Source organism: Rhinopithecus bieti, unplaced genomic scaffold, assembly GCF_001698545.2.
Source record: "Rhinopithecus bieti isolate Rb0 unplaced genomic scaffold, ASM169854v2 scaffold_30943, whole genome shotgun sequence".
Lineage (NCBI taxonomy): Eukaryota > Metazoa > Chordata > Mammalia > Primates > Cercopithecidae > Rhinopithecus > Rhinopithecus bieti.
Genome location: NW_016813212.1, coordinates 22,177 through 33,123, shown reverse-complemented (window position 1 = coordinate 33,123; position 10,947 = coordinate 22,177).

Genomic DNA, 10,947 nt, shown 5'->3' with positions numbered 1-10,947 from the left:
GTTGAACATTTTTTCATGTGTTTGTTGGCCATTTGTATATCTTCTTTTGAGAATTGTCTATTCACGTCCTTAGCCCACTTTTTGATGGGATTGTTTGTTTATTTCTTACTGATTTGTTTGAGTTTGTTGTCGTTTCTGAATATTAGTCCTTGTGAGATGTATAGACTATAAAGATTTTCTCCCACTCTATGGATTGTCTGTTTACTCTGCTGACTGTTCTTTTTGCCGTGCAAAAGCTCTTTAGTTTCATTAGGTCCCAACTATTTATCTTTGTTTTATTGCATTTGTTTTGGGTTCTTGGTCAGGAAACCCTTGCCTAAGCCAAAGTCTAGAAGGGTTTTCCAATGTTATCTTTTAGAATTTTATAGTTTCAGGTCTTAAGTTTAAGATCTTTATCCATCTTGAGTTGGTTTTGTATAAGGTGAGAGATGAGGATCCAGTTTCATTCTCCTACATCTAGCAATATCTGAGCACGTTTTTTGAAAATCATGTCATTTCCCCACTTAATATGTTTTTTGTTATTTGTTGAAGTCAGTTGGTTTTAAGTATTTGGGCTTTATTTCTGGGTCTCTACTCTGTTCCATTTGTCTATGTCCTAATTTTATACCCAGTACACACCTGTTTTTTGGTGACTGTGGCCTTACTGTATAGTTTGAAATCAGATAGTGTGATGCCTCCAGATTTGTTCTTTTTGCTTAATCTTGATTTGGCTATGCGAGCTCTTTTTTGGTTTCATATACATTTTAGAATTTTTTTTTTCTAATTCTGTGAAGAATGATGGTGGTATTTTGATGGGGATTGCATTGAATTTATAGATTGCTTTTGGCATTATGGTCATTTTCACAATATTGATTCTACCCATCCGTGAACATGGGATGTGTTTCTGTTTGTGTCATCTATGATTTCTTTCAGCAGTGTTTTGTAGTTTTCCTTGTAGAGTTCTTTTGCCTCCTTGGTTAGGTATATTCTTAAGTATTTTATGTTTTTTGCAGCTATTGTAAAAGGGGTTGAGTTCTTGATTTGATTCTCTGCTTGGTCCCTGTGGTGTATAGAAGAGCTACTGATTTGCATACATTAATCTTGTATCCAGAAACTTTGCTGAATTCTTTTATTAGTTCTAGGGGCTTTCTGGAGGAGTCTTTAGGGATTCTGAGGTAAACAATCATATCGTCAGCAAACAATGACAATTTGACTTCCTCTTTACCAATTTGGATGCCATTTATTTCTTTCTTTTGTCTGATTGTTCTGGCTAGAAATTACAGTACTATGGTGAAGAGGAATGGTGAGAGTGGGCATCCTTGTCTTGTTCCCGTTCTCAGAGGGAATGCTTTCAACTTTTCCCCATTCACTATTATGTTGGCTGTGGGTTTGTCATAGATGGCTTTTGTTACATTGAGGTATCTTCCTTGTATGCCAGTTTTGCTGAGAGTTTTAATATAAAGTGATGCTGGATTTTGTGGAATGTTTTTCCTGCATCTATTTAAATGATCATGTGATTTTTGTTTTTAATTCTGTTTATGTAGTATATCGCACTTACTGATTTGCGTATGTTAAACCTTCCCTGCATCCCTGGTATGAAGTCTGCTTGATAATGCTGGATTATCTTTTTGATATGCTGTTGGATTCAGTTAGCTAGTATTTTGTTAAAGATTTTTGCATCTATGTTATATTATTTTGCTGAATTGATCCCTTTATTATTGTATAATGACCTCCTTTGTCTCTTTTACAGTTTTGGCTTAGAGCATATTTTATTGGATATAAGTATAGCTAGTGCTGCTCTGGTTTCCATTTGAATGGAATATCTTTTTCCATCTCTTCACTTTCAGTCTATATGTGTCCTTAGGGATGAATTGAGTTTGTTGTAGGCAGCATGTATTTCATTCAGACCTCTATGTCTTTTATTTGGAGATGTTAGTTCATTTACATTCAAAGATATTATTTTTAGGTAAGGACTTAGTACTGCCATTTTGCAATGATATGTTTTTTTGAGCAGTCTAGTGTATCCTGGGCATAACGTTAAAAAAAAATACCATTATTATATTTATGTATAAAGCTAGACAATATAACTTGTTTTCTTAATGTTCGTAACACCATATGACTCCTAAAGAGGGAGATAGTTAGGGCATTTACCTTCTGTTGCTGTGATGGTCTCATATATTGGTCAAGAAATGTGAGAGACGGAGTAGGGTTTAGTATTTCCTCCCAGAAACTCCTTTTCTCTTTCAGTCTCATGTACCCTGATAACTGTCCTCTGATGAGAGGTAGGAGGTCTTGTTCTTTCTCTATTTCTTCTAGACTTGAGAACTTCTCTTCCACTTGTTCCTGACACTCCTGCTCAAACTTTTCCAAGTTTACACACTTGCAATCTCTAAATGTTTACATGGAAATGATAATTGTCATGTGACTCCTAATAGCTAGTAAATGACTCTCCCTGACAAAAGGAATTTCAGATTGGAAGGAGTAGAGGGACATGGTCTTGGAAGGACCAGTGTTTGGCTTTGAACTACAGCCCTATGTACAGGATTAATTCTCAGCTTATGTTTGGTGAGAGGAATGTTTGTATTTGAGGTTGATCCTAGATGATATCTGTGATTAAGTTGTGAACAATCTCTCTCCTCTGATCCCAGTTTGGCTTCAGACAGAGAATCCTAATAGATGAGTGTGCCAAGTATGGATTTTTGGGAATGCCAATGTGATAGTGAATCATAGCATACAGAATTTGTTAGGAAAGAGAAACATGGTCCTGGGAGATTACTGGAGAGCAATAACATATACACCAGGACAATAGGAGTTTAGAGATAAGGCAGCAAAGAGGGAGTAACAAAAGAACAGTATAATTTACAGAAGGAATTAATTCAATCTAGTCTACAGCTTTGTGGGAACATGTGTTCATGGGTAATTCTTGATTCAGGAGGAAGACAAAGATAAAACTTTATAGTACATAAGATAGATCATTGTTTATTTTCTCTTCCAGCCCACACCACATGTTGAGAAAACTAGAAGAGAATGAACTTGGCCAGAGGAGAATGAAGTAAGTGTAGGCATGAGCCAAATGGAGCCAATTATCTTCTCTCTTTTGGGAATTTGCAGTTAGTTATAGATTCTGGGTTGGTAAACTGTGGGTCATCAAGGCAGAAGGTGATATATAATAAATATGTGTACATTTAATTATGATAATATTTTTCCTGTTTATAAGAAATGTGAGATAAAATGATAGTAAATAAGTCGTTCAGTTTGCCCATGAATGATAATGCTGAGCTGGCATAAGAAATCCATAACCAAAAGGAAGGGCTGCTTCAGTGAAGACAATTGCTGCCCCACTATAATAGAAAGGGCCCTTTGCAATTAACTAATTAGCAGGTGGTTGATTGCATATGGAAGTAGCAGGTGCCATGCAATAGGCTTGGCTTTGATTTCTGCTATTAGAAGATTGGACACAGAAATGAGAGTAGCCAGATGAGTCTTGGTAAGGAAAGGCTCATGCTTAATTCTACAGTCCTGCTTTAATGTTTACTTTGTTTTTGAGCTCATTGAACAAGCATTAAAGTGGTGGGGAATGAGATTGATTCTCATCCACAGAAAAAGTACGATTGTGTACCAAGTTTTTAATAGATGTATGTGTATGTCTATTTGTTGAAGAAGGCTTATGGTGAGCACTCATATTCATATGGAATACAAGTATTCTCAACTCTAGTCACATTATGAGAGGTACATCTGTGTTCTTCTACTGTAGTCCTCCTGGAGTAGGTTAGCCAATCCTTCAATTTTTAAATTCTAAATCCCTGATAACACAGAGAAACCATTATTCTGCAATCATAAAATGGTAGAGATTCATACCTCTTTTTCTTGAATGACAAAGTGTGTGGCTTATCAAGATATGGAAGACTGTTTCCTGAATTGAGATTGTGATACTGACAATCTTATATCATGGATGTGTCCCAGAAAAAATAAAGCATCTTGGAGCATTGGGCACTATGTCAGGATCCAGTCAAATGCAGAAATGGAGTAGAAGTAAGGAAAAAATATAGAATAACATGGGAGAATCTAGAACTTTGGCCAGTAATAGGGTTGGAGTGTCCTAAGTTTCATTTTTGTTGGGTACTAATTGTGTATTATGGTGAAGAGTAGAACTTAGTTTAAAATCACAGAAATAAAGTCAGGGGAGGAATACTCAGGAATCTTTTGATTTCACATGACAGTGACCCAAGCCAAACTATCTTAAGTGAAAACAAAAATTTATAATTCACATAACTTATAAGTCCAGCAGTAACCAGTTTCAGATGTTACTAGATCTAGAATACAGGGACTCAAACATAGTTACTCTGTCCCCATTTTCTTCTTTTAAGGTTGGCATTATTCTATTGAGACATATTTTTTCATTTGGAAGACAGTAGACAGTCTCCAATATATAGTCCTTAAAATCTGTGATCCAGAAAGCATGCCACCATCTCTCTTTCCTTTCAAGTCTAAATCGAAAAGGTCATAAGGCCCATCTTGGTTCATATGCTTAACTCTGACTCAATTTCTTAGCTAGGGTAATGTGGTATCAAAATTGAATGAGCCAGATTGTATGTTTATCAGTGACATCAAATAAGGAGAGATGAGTGGATTGCCAGTTCTATCAGAAATCCAAGACTGGAGCAGGGTGAAATATTTATCAAAGAAAGGGAGATGCTAACACTAACAAAAAAGACAGCTATTGATAAAAGGAAGTTAATTGAATCAGGCAAGAACTGCAGGAGTGCATTGCTTTGTGAGAAATTGCCAAAGTCAAAGGCGTTGAGAGGGAGAATATGTGTGGGATAAAGAGTGAGTGACACGGTCATGAGTGGGGAGGGGTAACAGTTTATGCTGAATCTCCATTTGACGTACAAGCTTCTGTTATATAATAATGAGACCCTTTTCATATATACGATCAGACCAGTTAGAGGCATTATGGTACTAAATGTGCACAGTATGAACCAGGTACTAGGCAGTCTAGAGTTGGAAGACCAAGGTGGGCACAGTTTTGGTCCATCAAATTTATGATGATGCTACATTGTGAGCATGTATATATTCTGCAAGTAATTAGATCTATGATATCAGAGACTCCACATCCAAAAGGTCTGAAAAGATGCAGGAAGCTCCCATGAAGAAGAAATAACTTTATGCAAAACTGTGAAAGTTCTAGAATTTCCCTGCATTTTCTCATGCAAAGAACTGTTCACCTACAGTTCAAGTCAATAAATATTTAAATCATTAATAAGCCAGTTATAATCTATATAATCTCTTCTTTTTGGATATTTATTTGCAGTTATTATTGACAGTTTTAGAAAAGAAAGCAAAACAAGGAATTGCTGGTGTAGACACTGAATTTCCATGAATTTTAACTGTTGTTGATACTCTTCCTATTTTAAAGTTCTTAGAAATTTTATTAAAATTTTGATAATTTTCTGAATTTGCAGGAAGAACTAAATGTTATGACGGTCTGAATTGTTACTAGTGATATTTTTATGATTTTCTATTATTTTGGGAAAGGACAAACATAACAATGGTGTGGGAACTTACCATGAAATAAAGTATTATGGCTATTAGGATTAGATAGCTGCCTCATTGTTCAGCTCTACCCAGAGAATACTTGAATTATGGCACAGGCCTAACATGCCTAGTATCTATGGCACGTCAAACTAGAGACAGTGTTTTCCAAGAATATTATGTTCTGTGGAGTTTTCTTTGTCACAAAGGAGGCTATATCGTAATATTTTGGAGGAAGTATATATGATTTCATCAAATGCCACACATTTGATAAAAATGGTCACCAAGTAAAGATTCTCTATTGAGATATTTAAAATAGAGAAATGTTGTCTCCTTGTGTGTTAAATAAAATAAAATAAATTAGAGAAATGTACAATGAAATTTTTATACTCTTGCCTCTACCCTACTCAGAATTGAGGTTATCATGTTTTTCATATTTGCCTTTTTCTAAATTAAAGGAACATAGCATAGCAGGTATTGTTGATTTCTTTCACTAATCCACCCACAGATAATTATAGTTCAGATCAGAGAGTAGTGTAGATGATCATGCTCTGTGGCTGTATGGGAACCTTGACAGCAGTGCTGGCGGCTGGCCCCCTGGCCACCCTGGCAGCCTTAAGTGAAGTCGAGGCTGCCTCAGGACTGTGGGGGCCTCTGGGACCCCAACTGAGGGACAGCAGCCTGCAGCCTGATGCCATCATCCTGGGAGCTGATCCAGCAGTTGGTGATTAAGCTGTCCCAGGCAGTGTGGGCCAACAACCTGCACACAGTGCTTGGCTGTGCAAGATCCTGCCCAGCAGCCCTACGCTCAGCATGCACCTGGTCAACAGCCACTGCCTGCAGGATGGAATAGTACACCCAACAATGATAAATGGTTTGGTGATTCTGGAAGACCTAAAGGCAGAAATGCTGTTCAACCCAGCAATCCCATTAATGGGTATATATCCAAAGCAATATAAATCATTCGCTTATAAAAACACATGCATGTGTATGCTCATTGTAGCACTATTAACAATAGGAAAGACATGGAATCAACCTAAATGCCCATCAGTGATAGGCTGGATAAAGAAAATGTGGTACATATACACCATGGAATACTATGCAGCCATAAAAAAAAAAACATGTCTTTTGCAGGGACATGGATGGAGCTGGAGGCCATTATATTTAGCAAATTTACTCAGGAACAGAAAACCAAATACTGCATGGTCTCACTTACAGGTGGAAAAGCTAAATGAGGCGAACACCTGGACACATAGAAAGGAACAACATACACTGGGGCCTACTGGAGGGTGGAGGGGGAGGAGGGAGAGGGAGAGGATCAGAAACAATAACTAATGGGTATCAGGCTTAATACTTGGGTGATGAAATAATCTGTACAACAAACTCCCAGGACACAAGTTTACCTATGTTGCAGACTTGCACTTGTATCTCTGAACTTAAAATAAAAGTTAAAAAAAAAAGAAAAAGAAATGGTTTGAAAACCCGTACTGAAATTTTACTGTCCAGTTGAAGGATGCCCTGCGGGCTCTCACAGACCATTTTCTCAATTTTCTCTCATAAAGCAGCACTTTATGAAAATGCGTGCTGAGAACAGAAATGTAGTAATGAGACTTGAAAAGACACTTGGAGGACTGTGGCAAGATTTTTGAGTGCACGTGTGTCTGTCCCTATGCCAGTGGAATGGTATTACAGTCTCACATTTACTAAACTGGCCATGATCTCTGCAGAACCCAGATATCTACCTAGTTAGAAAAGGAAAATGTAGAACTGTCTATAAAGCTAGAGATTGTCCAATAAGACCGTTGAATCACTAAGCAACCAGCCAACTCCTAGACAGACACTCAAGAACCAGAAGCTTCAGAAATAAAACTAGTAGCTTTTTTTTGAATAATCTTGAAGCTCTAATGCCAGAAAGCAGACTCTTACAACACCTCTGAGATAGCCTCAGAAGTTGCGTTTACCATATCCCAAAGTGGTTTTGGTTACCTGTGATGTAGTTTTCTCCTATGCTTGTCGTTGAGACTGCAGCTGACTCCCTGCTGAACCTGTGGTGTGAGGTATTGATGAGGCTTCTGCCATAGAGTCTGTGTACCTACTACCTTGTCAATAGGAACCCTGATCCATGCCCTAGATTCAGAGGCTTGCTCTCTTAAGAAGAGCCTACCTCTTTCAAAAAATTGTAAATCCTGTTGCTGTTGAGCCAATTAATACTGTTGTTCAAGTGAACCTGGGTAAAAGTCTCTCTAATTCTTTGCAAGAAATAGGGAGCACATGCCCAAAGAATAGCGTTTCTTCAATTAATGTACAGACAGATATGTCTTATGCTTCACAAAACTTTGTACCTTCTGCACAGTGGGCTAGCCTTGATTCTTCTGTGTCTTCTTGTTCTCAAATCGATTTGTCATTTGATTCTCGTGTCCCTTCCCATTAGTATTCACACAGACATTTTTGCCCAGCTTGAAGCTAACTTCATCTATAACTGCTCAGAGTGATGCATTTATAGGCACTTGTTTCCAGTCAGGTGAGATCTTCAGAGAAACCAAAAGTAGTAGGATTGTTTAAGACTAAAACCATGGGATTGAGATGGGAAAGGCTCATTGTGGGTAAAGCAAATTTGCCAGGGGCTGGAGGAAAGGAGAGATTGTTAGGTGAGATGGGGAGGTGGTGTAGATTAGACACTTAGTTAGAATGCTTGAGTTTGAGATATCTATTAGACATCCACCACTGAATTTAGTAATGTGGCAAAAAAAAGGTCCTAGACCATAAAGATTTTCACTTTTTAATGAGACTAGACCAAGCAGAATAAATAATTTCTGAAGTTGAAAACAGGTCTTTTGAAATAGCACAGGCAGACTGGAAAACAAAAGAGAAAAGTGAACAAAGCCTATAGGATTTACAGGACACCATTAAGCAAACAAATATTTGTATTCTGGGCATTTTAGAAGGAGAAAATTAGGGAAATGGTATAGCAAGCATATTTAATAAAATAATAGGTCAAAATTTTCCAATTCTTGAGAGAGGGCTGGACATCCAAATACAGGAATCTCAAAAAAACCCCAAATAGATTCAACCCAAACATGTCCTCTCCAAGACACATTTTAGTCAAATTGTCAGAAGCCAAAGACAAAGAAAAAACTTTTAAAAAAAAAAAGCCAGGGAAAGGCATTAAGTCCTATGTAAGGGAATCCCCATTACACTAACAGTGGATTTCTCAGCAGAAGCCTTACAGGCCAGGAGAGAATGGAATGATGTATTCAAAGTACTGAAAGAAAAAAAACCCCTGCTAGCCAACAATATTATGCCTAGCAAATTCATCCTTCAGGAATGAAGGAGAAATAAAATATGTGGCAGACAAGCAAAAATGAAGGGAATTAATAGTCACCATACTGGGCTTACAAGAAATGTTCAAGGGAGTCGTACATCTGGAAGAGAAAAAATGATGACCACCATGATGAAAATATACAAAACTATAAACTCACTGGTAGAGCCAATAGAAAAAGGAAAATCAAAGGAATCAAATCTTATTACTACCAATCACAAAAATAGACAATAAGATAGGAAGTAAGGAACAAGCGATATACAAAACAACCAGAAAGCAATAAATAAAATAATAGGAGTAAGTCATCACTTATCAACAATAATCTTAAATGTAAACAAGTTAAATGCCTACTTAAAGGTATTGACTAGTTAGGCACAGTGGCTCATGTCTGTAATCCCAGTACTTTGGGAGGCCTACGTGGGTGGATCACTTGAGGCCAGGAGTTTGAGACCAGCCTGGTCAACATGGCGAAACACCATTTCTACTAAAAATACAAAAATTAACTGGGCCTGGTGGCACATGCCTGTAATTTCAGCTACTCAGGAGGCTAAGGCATGAGAATTACTTGAACCTGGGAGGTGGAGGTTGCAGTGAGCAGAGATCGTACCACTGCATTCCAGTCTGGGTGACAGAGTGAGATGCCGTCTCAAAAAAAAAAAGATGTTTACTGACTTTATGGTTAAAGAAACATGACTCAACTATATGTTGCCTATAAGAAACTCACCTCACCTGTAAAGGCATTTTCAGACTGAAAGTGAAGGGATGGAAAAGATATTCCATATGAATGGAAATCAAAAGTAAACAGAAGTAGCTATGCTTATATCAGGCAAAACAGACTTCAAGTCAAAAGCTGTAAAAAACAAAAAACAAACAAACAAAAAAACCAAAGAAGGACATTACATAAATAATAAAGGGATCAATTTAGCAAGAGAATATAGCAATATAAATATATATGCACCCAACACCAGGGTACCCAGGTATTTAAAGGAAATATTATTAGGTCTGAAGGGAGAGATAAGCTTTTATACAGTAATACCTGGAGACTTCAACACCCCACTCTCAGCACTGGACAAATTGTCTAGAAAGAAAATCAACAAAGAAACATTGGATTTAAATTGCATCATTGACCAAATGGACCTAAAAGATATTTGCAGAACATTTTACTCAACAGCTGCAGAAAACATATTCTTTTATCAGCGCTAAGAATATATTCCAGGACTGACCATATGTCAGGACACACAAAAGTCTCAAAATATTTTAAAATTAAAATCAAATCAAGTATTTTACCTGACCACAATGGAATAAAACTAGAAATGAATAACAAGAACATTTGAAACTACGCAAATACATGGAAATTAAACAATGTGTTCCTGAACAACCGATGGGTGAAGAAAGAAATTAAGAATAAAAAATTCTTTGAAACAAATAAAACAGAAATACAACATACCAAAATATGGGACACAGCAAAAGCAGTATTAAGAGGCAAGCTTATAGAGATAAATGCCTACATCAAAAAACCGGAAAGATTTCAAATAACCTAATGATGCATCTTAAGGAACTAGAGAAGCAAGAACAAACAAAAGCCAAAATTAGTAGAAGGAAAGAAATTATAAAGATCTGAGCAAAATAAATGAGATTGAGACTAAAATATACAAAAGATCAACAAAATAAAATGTGCTTAAATGTCTTCAAAGATTTTGACCCCGTGTGTGTGTGTGAGAGAGAGAGAGAAAGAGAGAGAGAGAGACAGGGTCTCAGTCTGTCACCCAGGCTGGAGTGCAGTGGTGAGATCCTGGTGCATGGCAGCCTCAACCTCCTTGGCTCAAGTGATCCTCCCACTTCAGCCTCCCAAGTAGCTGGGACTACAGGTGCATGCCATCACACCCAGCTACTTTTTTAATTTTGTGTATAGACAGGTTTTCGTCATGTTGCCCAGGCTGGTTTCGAACTCCTCAGCTCAAGCAATCCACCTGCATTGATGTTCCAAAATGCTGGGATTTCAGGCATGAGCCACTGTGCCCAGTCAAATTAGAGCCTTTAAAAAACAAGTAGCTTGTAGAAAAGCTTATGATAATTGCTCGAACCTTAAGTAATAAAGACATTTTCATTTGTAC